Raw genomic sequence first — 15,212 nt, 5'->3', positions numbered from 1 at the left:
AGCCTTTAAACCTCAAGCAAAAGGATAAATTTTGCTATTTTCATCAATATTGCATATAAGAGCAACTCAACTATTTGATATGAATTCTTTTACATATTTAGGATTGGATGAATCGTAAACATGATTATAGAGTTCCCTAAAAAATATGCTACTTCAAATTGCTCATATTTGCAATAAAGAGGTTTTTAAGCACTTGCATGAAGTTGTGACATTAAATACATTAATTAAGAACATATTACCGAAAATGTATTGGATTGATGTAGTAGCTCATAGTTCATCCCTGTTTGGCTTCACTTTGATATAGTCCTTTTTATGACTCCAATTGAAGTTGAGGATAAATACCAATTCTAAGATGTAGACCTTCATTATGATTAATCCAAGTATACAATACATATTCATTGTATCTAAAATTCATTCAATTACAAATTGGTACCCAAACTCATTGGGTTCTAAGAGTTCAGCAAAACCCACCATATAGAGCAAACTCTCCAATAAACGGTGCATATAAAATAGAGACCAATTGAAGTAAATGAACACTCTATGCATCTTTTAGCCATTAAAAGCTTTTGAGAGACGCTTACTCTATATATTGGATCAAAGAAATCAAGCATGCTATGATTATTAATAATTAAATTAAATAATCATGTTCATCACTTCCAAGATCTAACAAAGATATAATTTAGACAAAAGAAATAGCATACAAACCATAAAGATACCAAATGAAAGATAAGATATCATAAATGATGTCCAAAATTATATCTAAAATAAAAGATCAACAAATGATTATTCATGAACTTCAACAAATAAATTAAGTGAATACATTGAGCATATAAAGAAATGAATTACATACATGCTTAAAAGCTTATCTCAAGCAAGTATATTGAAAAAGATACAAGCATTGAGATAGCAAGCTTCCATAAACTCATTTATTTGCCTTCTTAAGTTAAAAGAAATCTTTCACAAAGAAAGAAATCACTAGAAGAAAAAATTGAAAATAAGATGATCGACAAGGATTATCTCTTGTATTACTACTAATTGTAAGAACACAATAGTATATATGAATATCAAGATGGAATTTGCAGAATGACATAGATCAACTTTCATTCAAAGAAGCATGAGAAGGAACATCATACTTCAAATACATTCTTCACAAAATCAACTTCACGGAGTAACATTGGATGGATAGTAATTATATTTCCACATAACTTGGTTCTTTAATCAATTAGATAAATCTTCAAATAATTTTTCAAGTCTCCAATGCTCTCCATTTCACCTATTGATCAATTTTGAGATTTTTGGTCCCCAACATTGTTGGGTCCTAAGAAGTTAGTCGCAAAAGGCTTTGAATTCTCCATGTCATCTCTTCTTAACATCCTTGAGGATGTTCATTTCACCAAGAGACTAAACACAAATTTTACTTGAAAAAAGATTAGTCTCAAAGCACAATACATAGGATAAGTGCCCCCTAAATATGTGCATCTAAGTACTTAAATTTTTTGTAAGATGCACTTAGTTCATTCAAGAATCTAGAGGAATTTATTCTATATTTTGAGTTAAGGCACAAAAGGAATTTACAAAGAAAGTACTTGTGCCAAGAATGGACTTACAATCATTAAATCATGTAGATTACCATAAGATGTGAATCATGGCTTGGCAATCTACCATGTGAGGAGCTTTATTGGGTGTATTTGAATGAAGTGTGCCTCTATTTGACTTGACCTTGATTCTTTCCATGGGAAGGGTTGCATTTCATTTTTTTGATGTGATTGAGTTCATCTTCCATAGCTATCACCAAGTCCAAATCCTATGGTGCTTCTTTTACCTTATATAGCTCACAAAGACACTAAAAGGTAAATTCACAAAGAAATTGTAACTAGAGGTTTTAACAATTATCATCCCTCTTTTAAATGTCTCCTTAAACATCATTGATGGAATAGTCTCTTGGACACTTAATGAGCTCTTGAACAAAGCACTTGTGGTGGATGTCCAATTTTAACTTCTTCCTTCATCTTAATATACCTCCAACCTTCTGTAGATATCAGAATATTTGATTTAGCTCAGAATGTCTAGTTTATAAAGGCCAAAACTTCCATATAATATCAGAACTTCCGAAATATCTAGAGAAGATAAGATGCTAAGGTGGTTTCTTGAGTCTTGATCTTTGCTTGATATTTTTCTTGATGGTCATCACCAAGCATTTATTGTCTGTATCACTCACAAGACTTTGTTCTACTAGAGCGCCATTAAACGCATCACTTTATAAAAATATAGAAATATAAGCAAAACTACATAGCCAACTTCAAGTGTTTACAATCACCAAAAAGATTGTGAATGACTCACACCTACACAAGGTTAAGGAGGTTAGATATTTTAAAGTAGGTACTTATTACCGAGATGACATTGGTTATTGATGTTGGAACAATAATCTTCAAACTTGATGCCCTTTCCATAAATGATGACAAACACCACTTGAAAGAAAACTTGATATGAGATGTGCAATACAATTATTCTCAAGTAAGTCAAGTCTTCAACTCATCTCCAAGTAACTATTTAGTAAATTAAGTATTTTGTGGTACCCAAACCATGTTGGGTTCATTAAAGTTAGTCACGAGAGGCTTAGACATTTATATTGGAACAATAATCTTCATATTTGGCATCCTTTCCACAAATGATGATAAATACCACTTGAAAGAAAACTTGATATGAGATGTGCAATATAATTCTTCTCAAATAAGTCAAGTTTTCAATGCATCTCCAAGTACCTAGTACCTATTTAGAAAATTAAACACTTTGTGGCACCCAAACCATGTTGGATCATTTAAAGTTAGTCATGAGAGACTTAGGCACCCAAATGACACTTGCATTAGCATGGGGTGAACTAATCACCTTAGCAACACAAGTACCACTATTAGCCTTCCTAATCAAATATTGATCATTATTGAAAGAGTTAGGCTTAGATATGTTATCATTGGGACAAATTTTACCAATAAGTCCATTTGCCCGGCAATTGTAGCCAAGTCGATTTTTGCTTTCACAAGATGTTTTCTTTTTCTCGTCTTGCTTCTTGTTTTGCTTGTTGCCGGTTAGCCTCTCACTTGATGACTTGCAAAGTTCTTCCTTCTTGTAAGGACATGATCTAATTTCATACCCCTTCTCATTGCAATCATAACATTTCCTTTTATTGATTCTTAGTTTCTTTCTTGGAGGTGTTGCTTCACCATCAACTTTGTTATGACAACTTGAGGCAAAGTTTTCCGTACTGGTACACTTGAAGCACTTGATGTGAGCAAGATTCTTCTCATTTTCTTCTTTCTTGCTCATCTTCTTTTCTTCTTTCTTCAAAGGGCAATCTCTTACATGGTGGCCCTATTTATTGCACTTGAAGCAAGTGATATGAGCATTGATCTTCTTTTAATTTTTACCCTTTGATCTTGACATTGTTGGACTTGCTCTTCATATTTGACTTTATTTCAAGTTCATCTTCGTTTCTTGAATGCACTTGATCCTCGAGCTTCTTTTTTTTTCGTTTACTATTAATATCACAAGTAACACTAGTGAAAACATTAGCTTTAGAACAACAAGGATTAATAGGTAATTCATCGTTGGATATAGAAGTGATATTAAATTAATTTCTAGGACTAGAACATGTTAAATTTATAATATGTAAAGAATGTACGCTATTGTCCACACAAGGTTCATATGATTTTTTCTTTGTGAGCCTTACCTCATGAACTATTTCTAGCTTGGTATGAGAAACTACAAAATTTTCATGAGCGCATAAAAGCTCATCATGATTTTCTTGTAGTTCCACATACTTACTAGTTAGCTTTTTAAGTTGAGCATCTAGCTCAATATTTTCCTTTTTTAAAGACGCTATACAAAAAATAGAGTTAGAAGCACATGCATCATCAATAGAAGAAGTAGTGGATTTGTCCTTAGATAAAGCATTACAATTAGAGTATGGCGTGTTGAAATCCACTAGAAACATATCATCTAATTTATCAATTAGAGAAGCATGTTTTATTTTAAGATTCTCATAAAGATCGGATAAAGAACTATGAGACTCTATAAGCTTTTCATGCTTCCTATTTAAGGTTATAAGCTCTTCAATTTTCTCTACGAGATATTCCTCTTGCCTCTCGAGGTCTTCCTCTTAATCTTTTACTATGCTCATGAGTTTGATTATTTTTGATGTATCATTTTTCATTAAAATATCAAACTCAAGCTCATCACTATTATTAGTACACTACTAGCATTATCAAAATCAACCTCACTTACCACTTTCTTTTTACCTTTTCCATAAGGCATATTTGTGTATTAGAGTGAGAGGATGAGCATCTTGAGAAAATGGATTCTTCACTTTCAAGATGAGGACAATCAATGCTATAATGGCCAAGTTGGTGACAAGTGTGGCAAGTTTGACTTGTCCTTGATCTTTTCCTAGATAAAGTTTTCTTGTTGATTTTTGTTGTAGCTTCTCCACCTAAGCTTTGCCTCTTACATATTTCTTCTTCCTTCAAAAGGTTAGTTTCACAAATACTAAAGGAAGTATAGGCATGATTGATGGACCCCTCATCCATATCGTCATCATCATCACACACTTTTAGTGCTAGATGATATGCATGAGTCAACACTGTAATCAAGTCTCTTGTAAGTGTTGATGGGATCTAATGAGAGAATTGGATAGCTGTCTATCCTACACACTATTTCATTACCTTGCTCGGAGTAGTATGTTGGTGAGGTGGTTTGCGAAGAAAGACCACTTTAGTCGATGGAGGAAATCATTTGAGGCACTTCATGATGTGTTGATGAAGTTGAGCAATCCTAGAAATGATGCCTTCAAAAGAAATTCTTCTCCATCGCATTTGGACTTCATATCTTTCTTTAAGTGTAGTCTAAATGAGATGAGCGTCTTTAAGCGGCATGATCATTTCAAATACATCTTCGTTCAAAGCATCAAATAATGCATTTATCTTCCTCATCGAATGATATGAATCTATCACTAGGAGCAAAAATGCTCAAATCTACAACTTACTCTATTTGAGAACACAAAGTTCTAAAAATAATAAGCATGCGAGTATTACACTCAAAATAATTTGAGCCATCTAATATGAGTAGTTCTATGTGCACTAATCCACTAGTCGACACCTTTACTCTCTAGATGGTAAAGCACTAAAAGATAGACTTGACTCTGATACCAATTGAAAGGGTATAGATGTCACCTAGAAGAGGTGAATATGCGTTTTTTCTGAAATAAAAAAAGGGTTAGTGGAAGCTGGGCGGAACTTCCTAATTCAATCTGGAACTTTTAGGTTCAACTCAGAACTTCCGACTATACAAAGCAAAAATGAGATCTAGCTATGCCTAATGAGTTGTAGTTCAAACCAAAAGTTGTCACAGGTTCCAAGAAGTATTTCCAAGCTATTATACAGCTCATCTGCGGTTAAACAAGTATGAGCACATAGATCGAACAAAAACAAGTATGAGGGTCAATGAGCTCAAGAACACCAAGAACAATCAAACCAAGAGATGAGACGCGCCGATTTGTTTCCCAAAATTTGGACCCTTTCAACGAGGTTCCTACATCTCCGTTGAGGAGCTCCAAAAGGAGTCAGGGTCTCTTTCAACTCAAATCCTCACTAAGGCAATACCAACATGCCCCTTGGGTTTACTCTTGATCTCTTCTCTTGCGGAGACAAAATCAAAGCCTTCATAAACTTTTCATGGCACACCACAAGGTTGGGTGCTCGTCGACGACTCCTAGCTGTCTAGAGGACCTTGATCTCCAAGAGTAACAAACACAATAAAAAATTTGCTTGCTATGAACTCAAGTGCTCAAAGATGGAGTTTAACTCACTTGCACTCAATCTTTCAATCTCTCAACCTAACTCACTTCTCTTCTCAAAACTCAAGCTAATTTGGAGGGTGAAAAGCAAATATTGGTTGTGGGAATATTTCTCTCGTGTGGAATAGCAGCAGCCTCCAAATGAAGTGGCGAGGGAGTATACATAGAAGATCCCCAAAAATTAGTCATTATGCCCAAAAGTCAGTGTAATTAGAATTTCCAGGATTATCCAAAACTTCCAAATTACTCAAGTTATACCCACCCGAGGACCCTTGTCTGGATCAAGTTTGGAACCTCCGTACTGACCACACAGAATCTGAAACTTCTGGATTCACCCGGACCTTCCGAGTTAAAGCATTAGTTCATCATAGAGGACCTCTGGTCGGATTTAATCCGGAAGTTTCCGGCTAACCCAGAACTTTCGCTTTTGCTTAGTTAAAATGGCCATAACTTTTTACTCCGATGTCCGATTTCGATGATCTTGGACCCAACGTAAGGCTTATTCAGAGAGCACCTATCCCAGCTGAAATCATGATCCAAGACCACACAGTATATGTGTTGTGATAAGTTTCTCTCAAGTTAGCACTTGGATAAGTTATGTTTGAGCATTGAGACATAAACAAAGCTATCAACGTTGTATCCCTCTTAATAGTACAACATTTTTATACTCAAAGTCAAATAGAAAATCTATACCAATAGGAACACACTCATGCCATCTTCTTTCTTCACCTTGAGGGGCGCTAACGTCAAAGTCATTTCATCATTGGGACTATTCAATTGATCAAGACTTATTGAGCACATTAATCCCATATTATTTATACCTTTGCCTTGAGCAATGTCTACTTTGGATTTTGACTTGATGTTCATCAACTCATGAAGTTTAACCTCTTCTATATCTTCAAGTCACTTGATGTCCTTCAACATATGAAGTCCAATATTTGCTCTACACTTCATGTCTTCTTGCATTCTTCATGTGATTGATGCGAATCACCTATAACTTCTCATAGCCTTGCATGGTCCATTGGCACAAAGCCTTCACTCGCCCTTCATCATCGCATATGTCCTTCGACGCAAAGCCCTTTGCTTATCCTTCACCACCGGATGTCCATCGCAGCCGAGCATCGCTTGCCATTCACCGTCTTGCCATAGACAGCCACTTTGTATCCTACATCTTCAATCTCTTTATTTTGTCATTTTGATCATCACTCGATCTCCAAAAGCTCAATGAAGCATTGTTGATAGCTTCCCATGCAACAAGCATAGGATTCTCTAACTTTTGGGTCATCTTCATTTGATTCACCACCAAGGTATGAACCGCAAGCATCAAATATATAGGTTGTCTACTAAGCTTATCTTGATCTTGCTCTTCTAACATAGCATATTGAATATTTCTAGTCAACTCATGTCTTTTTATGGAACATAATCTCAACTCACTCTCAAGCATAAAATACATGAGTTAGTCCATAAAAGCTTAATTGATTATTAAGTGACTTAACCTTCACGCTTAATGTCAATCTTGTTGAGCTTCTCCTTCATCTCATGAGTATCACCTAGAACTTCAATGACTTCGATGCATTTCTTTAATCTCACAGTATTTCTCAACGAATCCATATTTTATCACTTATGCATATTCTATGAAACAACCTACTAATAATTCTCAATATAATTGTTACTCCATAAGTATTATTATTAATTAACAAAACTACACTTAAAGGCTAGATGCACTTTCAGTTACCAATTACTTAATTGGATAAGACAGATGCAGTGATTCACTTTCTGACATGATAGCTTCAAATTGTAAACTACTTACATAAAGTGAGCTTTGCACTTGTGAATTCAGCATGTAACAAATACCCTAAAATAAGCAGCAAATAAAAGATTCTTTTCACATCATTGTGAATAGTACAGTTTCACTTAGAGATTATTCTCGAGAGATAAACATTATTGTATTTAAGGGTCCGTTCCATACGGATTCGAATTCTGCTTGAAATGTTTCAATTCCGAATTCTATCATAAATATTTCTCTAATGAATCAGAAAAAACTTTAGAAACCGTTTGGATTGGTTTCTTGAAATAGAAGATGGTTGTGCCAATTGACCACTTTGCCCTTTTGGTGATTGGCTTTTTTTTTATTTGCAATAACAACACCGGAAATGAGTGGTAACAAAATACATAGTTCTAAGACGACATTACAAAATACATACGTTGTTCCAAAATATGAGTGGTACCATAATACAAGCATAATGTTCACAACAAGCATATAAATTTCAATAGTACAGGTTCAAGCATAAATAGCAACATAAAGCATAAGGTCTACATGAAGTAAACGAAAAGATATGATCTCCATGTTGTAGTACCATGTATCATATTCTAGTTGCCATACTTGACAAAGTGCTTTATAGAGAGCCAGTCAAAGCGTTTTTGTGGAGTGGTCATAGTCATAAACATCTCCTTTTCAGCTCTCTTGGTGAACAATTCTGAAGCTACAAAGAACTCCTTTGTACCAGGAGTAGCACCACATGTCTTCACAATGGCCATTACTTCCTTAATGGAACACCTTGAGTTTTCTTCTCTTTTGGCCAGTGACTTACCTGATGTTGCGGACTTCTAATTCAAAGACACAATTTTACTAATCTGATCTTGTATCCATTGTTCTCTGTTTGTCTTAGGTCTTTTTCCCTTTTCTATGTCATCACAAGCTCTCTTCCCTTTGGCTTTGACCAGGGGTGTTACTTCTTCTTGCTTGCCGTGAGCAGAACCATCATCCTCATCACCATCATTTAATTCACATTGAGAATTTTTAATGTATAACACCCGATGAAGCACAAAATGGTCATCACCTATGTTTCTAAGGTCTTCAAACATAACCTTCAACTCTTCCTCTTTTTTAAGTCCCTACTCTTTGAACTTTGCACATCCTGGAATATCCTATCAACATGAATGCATATATTAGACAATGTAATGTTGGTCAAAGAACAAAGAAATTGCAAATTGCAAACTTACTTTTCTAGCCTCCTTCCACCATTCTTCACCCATTTTTACTGCCTCCTCCTTCTCATCCCAAACTATACCAATTTGTTTCAATGGTGTCTTCCAGACAATATATTCTCCCTTCAATTTGGCCTATTTGTTCTTATATTAGAATCGTTGGTCCAAAAGACCAATCCTCTCTTGAAATTTCTCAATCACATTTGTGTACCCTACATTGTTCAAATGGGTACTCGGATGTTTCCACATCTCACTTGTTCAACAAACAACTCACAGACAATCCTAGTATTCTTATTGGACCATTCGGCCATCTGCGCACATTCTCTCAAAATTCAATATACAGATTATAGCAAGACCATATACAGTAGTTTAACTCAGCATAGCAATCCCAAAGAACCGGTAAATCGAAACAAGCACTGGGATAAAAAAAACACATTATTACAATCCTATGTTGTTTTCTTGTATTTTTGCTTGTGAGGTGTGGTTCAGGGTGCTTTCTATCGTCGATCTTCATAACCTGTCGCCACGGCATGATGATTTCATTTTTAAAGATGGGTGGCGCTGTGTGTAAGGACAAGTGCATGGATAGTTTCGCAAGGGGTTTAACTCCTTGGTGATCTTGTTGGTGTGGTGGATTTGGAAGCATCGCAATCGGTGAGTGTGTCTCCTAATGTCCAGATAGTTGTGGACAACATCAAGGATGAGGTCAAGTTGTGGTGCATGGCAGGGGCAAAAGGGTTGAGCGCCTTATGGCTGTGATTACCTTCCTTCCTATTCTTGAGTAGTCTCTTTTCTTTGGTTTTGTCAGCACTCTGTTTTGCCTGTCAGGCTGAGAGTGTTTCTCCCTGTTTTTTCCTTTGTCAGTGTGTGTTTTTTCTTTCCTTGGTTTTTCTCTTCCTTTTTCTGTTTTGCTGTTTGTATGGTCTTTTTTTATTCCTCCTTTAATGAAATGATGAGCTGTTCTTCTGCGTATTCGTGAAAAAAAAAACAATCATAAGCTACAAGCCAATAGTTTTGCCTTCTCTAATCCATCTGCAAAACTATCTTATTAGTTCACTAAGCCATGCTATTCATATTGCTTCAAAATTATCTTATCAGCTGCATACCCCATGTGCTACCAAATAAACTAGACCTTTGTCTACTACACATCTTTTTTTCTTTTTTGAAACCAAATGTCTACTACACATCTGAAGAGATCTCAAAGTTCAGCTCCTTACTACAAACACAAGAAGCGCACACATTTGACAGTGATGTATATTGATTTCTTTTCTGGAAGTTCTGTCAAGGCATTAGGCTGATGCATGATCAAAATATTAGCAGGCTTTGACCAACGAACGGATCTGGACGGCATCTGGCCCGGATAAACTGACAATTCCGGATATGACTAATCAAGCTGGATCACAAACTGTAACCATCTAGTACTTAGGAAGTTACAAATTGCGCCATTTCTTAAAAGAGTATTTCCTTCACCAAATGTCCAGTCTTTGCTGAAAAATACAGCAATGTAACATCTGCTCTGTTGTAGGTAACAGGATTCGTTTTGTATGCACATGATAGAGTTCGAACTCGTGCTTGTTCATACGCCCAGCAGAAACGATGAACGTCTAGCTCTGTTTCAGGAATGAACGTCTTGCTCGTACGCCCAGCAGAAAATATGAACTTCTAGATCTAAACTCATAGGGAGGGAGAGCTACAACAACATGAATCACAGGGAGGGAGGGCGAGGATGGGTCAGTCACCTTAAGGGCGTGGTCAGCAGCCTCGGGACGAACTTGACTGCGCAGGCTCAGGGGCAACTGGACGGCGCGGGCAGCGGACGGGCGGCGGCGGGGGTGGTGTGTGAGGGAACAGATCGAGCCATTCGCAACGGGTAAATTCGTTCTAACTCCAGGGGAGGTTGGGATCGGAACTGCCCGTATCTGAGAAACACCCGTCCGCTCGTTTCTCGATTTCAGGCCGAAACGGAAAGTTTCGCGCCAGCCCGTTTGGTTGGCCTCGGCCCGATTCTGAGGAGAAACGGGCCGATTCTCCGAACCAAAGGCGTCCTAAGAAATAAGCATGAGCTACGGCTACCTGCTTCCCTACCCTTGTATCCAACCCAAGATAACTATCAGCAGTGTTAATCAGATAGCATAGTCTTCCAAGCTCTGCAGCAGAAAGCAGTATACAAGATATAACTATATATAACTAATCAAGCTGGATCACAAACTGCCATTCCGGATTTTCAAGGTAAGATAAGAACACTGGCCCAGTATATCTGTTATCGAGACATGCAAGTTGCAACGTCTCATATTTTACATGGCCTGGAACAACACTTGGCTCCAAGAATTCAAACAAAGATGTGCAAATAACATGATTGCTATGCTGCAAGTGAAATGGATGCGAGGCACTTCCAAGTTTGTCTCATTGAATGCATAAAATATGATTATCTAATATCTTAGTAAATGATAAAAAAAGACCCCACTACTATGCAATGGCGGACCAGCAATTCGACAGAGCCTGGGCAAAGCTATAGCCTGTTCGGCCTATCCATCTCCAGCAAGTATCACCACGTCCGCTAGCATCTTGCCGTTACTGTGCAAGAGCCCGGGCAGGCGGTCATCGGGCCCTCGGGCCGCCAGTGTACATATGACCAGTGATTATGAAAAGAATAACAGTAACTAAATGATGGTGCGCAATATTGCTCAACCATAGCCCACCGGTTATTGGATCTAATCTTCTGTGAAAACTAAGAAACTTTGCATATTTGGACCAATTCAAGGTGAAAAAGGGGGTTTGCTCCTTCAGCAAAACTAATATAAACTTGAGCCAAAATGCCACGATTCAAGATAAATTTATGAGGAAGTGGTATGTCTTTAGGATCAACCTGAGCGTCGAGAAATTGGTTAATCAATAAAGATATATAGATTTGGTGTCCCGCCCAAGAGAGACCCAAATCCTAATAACCCCGCTAAGTGGTGATTCAACATGGATTCTAAATCTTTGTGATAATGGAACAAACTAGTAAAAAGCAATAATGATGAAAAAAATCAATGCACCGGTTGCGATACAACAGAGTTGTAATTCACTAATTATTTCATATGCTCGCCAAATTTGAAATGACTCGGATGTCGTTCTCAAGGAGGAGAAATCACCACATTAATCACGAAAAACAAATAAAGATCTACACCATTGATTGTTATGATCATCTAATGATCTAAATTAAACTTGGAATTAAAATTATTAAAAATAGTATAATGATTTTCATACATATTGGGAACCAAATATCTAAATAAAGAGTTCATATAAAATACAATTCATAATAATTGAATTTTGATTAAGAATATAAAAGGAAAGGTTCATATCAAATACAGGGAAAAATAAAATAAATAATAAATATAGTAACATGATTTCTATAAGAATTCAAAAACACTGTGCAGCTCAAGATCGTCAGGTCAAGCAGGTAGAAGGGCAAGGCATGATATGTACTGCAGATGATAGAAACTATGACCTCTGGTAGCGACAAAAGGATATCAACAAATCATGTATTGGCGAAACATGATATAAGACCGGATCAGTAGGGGAAGATACGTGCACCGTTATATCGGGCTTGGACTGTGCAACTCAAGCTCGCGATGTTAGGCATGCAATGAGGTAAGACGCAACCCGCAATATGTAGATAGTGCATCCACGATCTCCAATAATGACTAAGGGATGTCGACAAAGCCATGGATCAACACTGTAGGGCATGTAAGCTAGTCATGCAACTCGCGGTCGCAACAATAGGCGGGTGAGAAGCAATATTTGACTAAATTCATTGGATAATTTAAAAATCACATAATAGATTTGTTGTTACATAGCACAAGATTATGGTGTTAGATAGGCAACAAGGCAAGCCACAACCAACATGCTACAGGTGGTCAAGCAGTGACCTGCGATGCCAGCAAGGGACAACGAGGACAGTGGAGACAGACTTAAGCCGCGTACCTCGTGGTACAGCCACAGGGTGGCGAGAAGCTATGTTTGATTTAATTCGTTTGGAAGGTAAAAATTCTAACAATAAATTTGTTATTGCAGAGCACGACATAGTGATATCAGGTAACCGTAACCGGCAAGGCAAGGCAAGGCACAACCATAGGCTGCAGATGGTGGAGCCACAACTTATGACAACGACAAGGAACACCTATCAAGCTGAGGATCTAACAAGGCAAAATGCAATAGGCAAGAGCTAGCCTTAGGCCAGACAACTTAGGTTACAACGACAAATGAGTGAATAGCATGGTTCGTGTCTTTGTACGATCAAGACCCACACATACAACTATGTTTAGACTAAAACGTCAGGGAAATCCGAAAATCAAACAATGGATTTATTGATTGATCGTATAGATGTGAATTTGCAATCATATAGAGTATAAAAATACACAGTACAACAAAGACAGACTCGCAAATGAGCATGCCACCTTGCTAGTTACTACAAAAGGGGGAAACATGCAAGAACATCCAGTTATATGCCATCAGATAAGAGAGAACCTACTGAATCTCTCAATAATTTCAGCAAACAAAACATTGCTTAATCATTTTTCAGGTGGCATAATTTGTCATACAACTGTTTGGAAGCAACTAATGAAGTACATATATAAGATATTCAATCTATATCTTGGAAGATTAATCTAAAGATCATGATGTATTGCCTAAAAATAGCATTGTGGCATATAACCATGCACCTTAGCCTTTTGATGTTCATGTTCCACTGGAGAACAGCTACAACCCTCTTTCAGTACATAAAACAGATATACTCTTCAGTTTTGCATGCTCCTTGCCAAAATTGATTACTAGCTTACATTATCGCTTGGCATTTGTACTTCTTCAATACTTTCAACTTCAGCCCCAACCCTGGCCTCGGTAGCAGCTGTTTCCATGTAGCGGAAATCTGGATAATTTATGTGGTTCAGTGAGTGCAACCACAGAGCCACAGCTCCCTCCTTGTGTTCCATCACTGCAATATGAGTGAAAATATACTGGACCTTGAACTCTTTAGCCTCCTTGCAATAAGGCTCCAGGGAATCCTTCCATTTCTTGTTGTATGAGGTGAACATGCATGCATTCATCTAGGTACAGCCCAACCTCAGGTGCAGTAGGCACATTAAGGTTGACATCCCTGCAACAGAAATGTGTCATAATCATTTAGCGTGCAAACATATGCTATATAGATTGTTTCATGTGTATCAGCTTATAGGAACATTACTTGAGAAATGCAACATCATAGATTAATTCGGGTGCACAGTTCCTCATCACTGCTATGGCAAGGCCAATCATCTTTCGGATCTGATGGAGTATGAAACTCTGGCCAACAACTTCACACCTGACAAAATCAATCCCATCCAGACTCACAACCCGATCAGCACCAAAGGAAATGATAAACCTTTTGGCTACAAGATCCTCTGCCTTAGTTCTTGTGGTGAAGTTGTGGAAATTGTGGGTTCCAACGTAATACTTGAGAATCATGTTGAATCTCTCCTTCACTTCATTGGTGTAAGAAAGGTTGCTCTTGTTTGGGGGTAGCTCCTCCTCATTTGCAACTGAAGCATCAACTAAGCCTGCATCCAAATTGGAACAATTCAAATTAACAATTGCTAGCACAGATTAAGATTAGAACTTAATAATATTTTATTTCCATTACATGAGGGTACAGTATCATGCTTTCCTACAATGTTTGATCCCAGCTCACCATTTTCAGCTTCAGTTCCATCACCAGAGATTGGTAAATCAAGCTTCTCATTACCGTTTGATCCAATTTTATCATGACAATTCACATTATCACCACCTGAGATTGTACATTTGGTATCCCCAATCGATCCAGATTCGTCAAGACCGGTCACATTTTCCTCCGGGGGAGCATCAACACCATTCTCTCTGGGGCTGAGCACCTTCCCCTGCTGGCCCATGACACCACGTTGTTAGACTTTTACGTGGCTTTCAATGTTTATTCATGGTTATATATATTATGGTCTTTTTTCTATTCAATTTAATGTGAAAATATTTGTTTTAACTGTTGTATGTGATGGAGAATACTTGATGTAGAATTTGAACTCGAGAAATTAATACTTGAGGTGCCAAGTACGACTGTGCTGGAATACAGTAGAGGAATTGATTGAGATATATTCTACTGAAATTTATATGTATGTACATGTTATTAGCCTGGGTACAACACCGGGTGGAATAGCTGGATTTGTTTTGCAAGATCGGCTAGGCAGGCTGTTGGCCGTATGATCATATTGGAATTAATCTCATATACAATATGAACATAGCACATGACTTACACATGTGTGCTAGGGACTAGTATATTATAAACTCATATAATTGATATGTCTGATCGTGGTTGGTGGTATGGTTCAGGAGG

At 37.3% G+C, this 15,212-nt stretch overlaps 1 pseudogene; it reads right to left on the bottom strand.

The window, feature by feature from the left end:
- Positions 1 to 13,644: 13,644 nt before the first annotated feature.
- On the bottom strand, positions 13,645 to 14,766 carry LOC133918032 (uncharacterized; annotated as a pseudogene).
- Between the last annotated feature and the right edge of the window lie 446 nt (positions 14,767 to 15,212).

Source organism: Phragmites australis, chromosome 5, assembly GCF_958298935.1.
Source record: "Phragmites australis chromosome 5, lpPhrAust1.1, whole genome shotgun sequence".
NCBI lineage: Eukaryota > Viridiplantae > Streptophyta > Magnoliopsida > Poales > Poaceae > Phragmites > Phragmites australis.
Note: the sequence above shows the minus strand (reverse complement) of the source record. Positions and strands in the feature narration are given on the sequence as shown.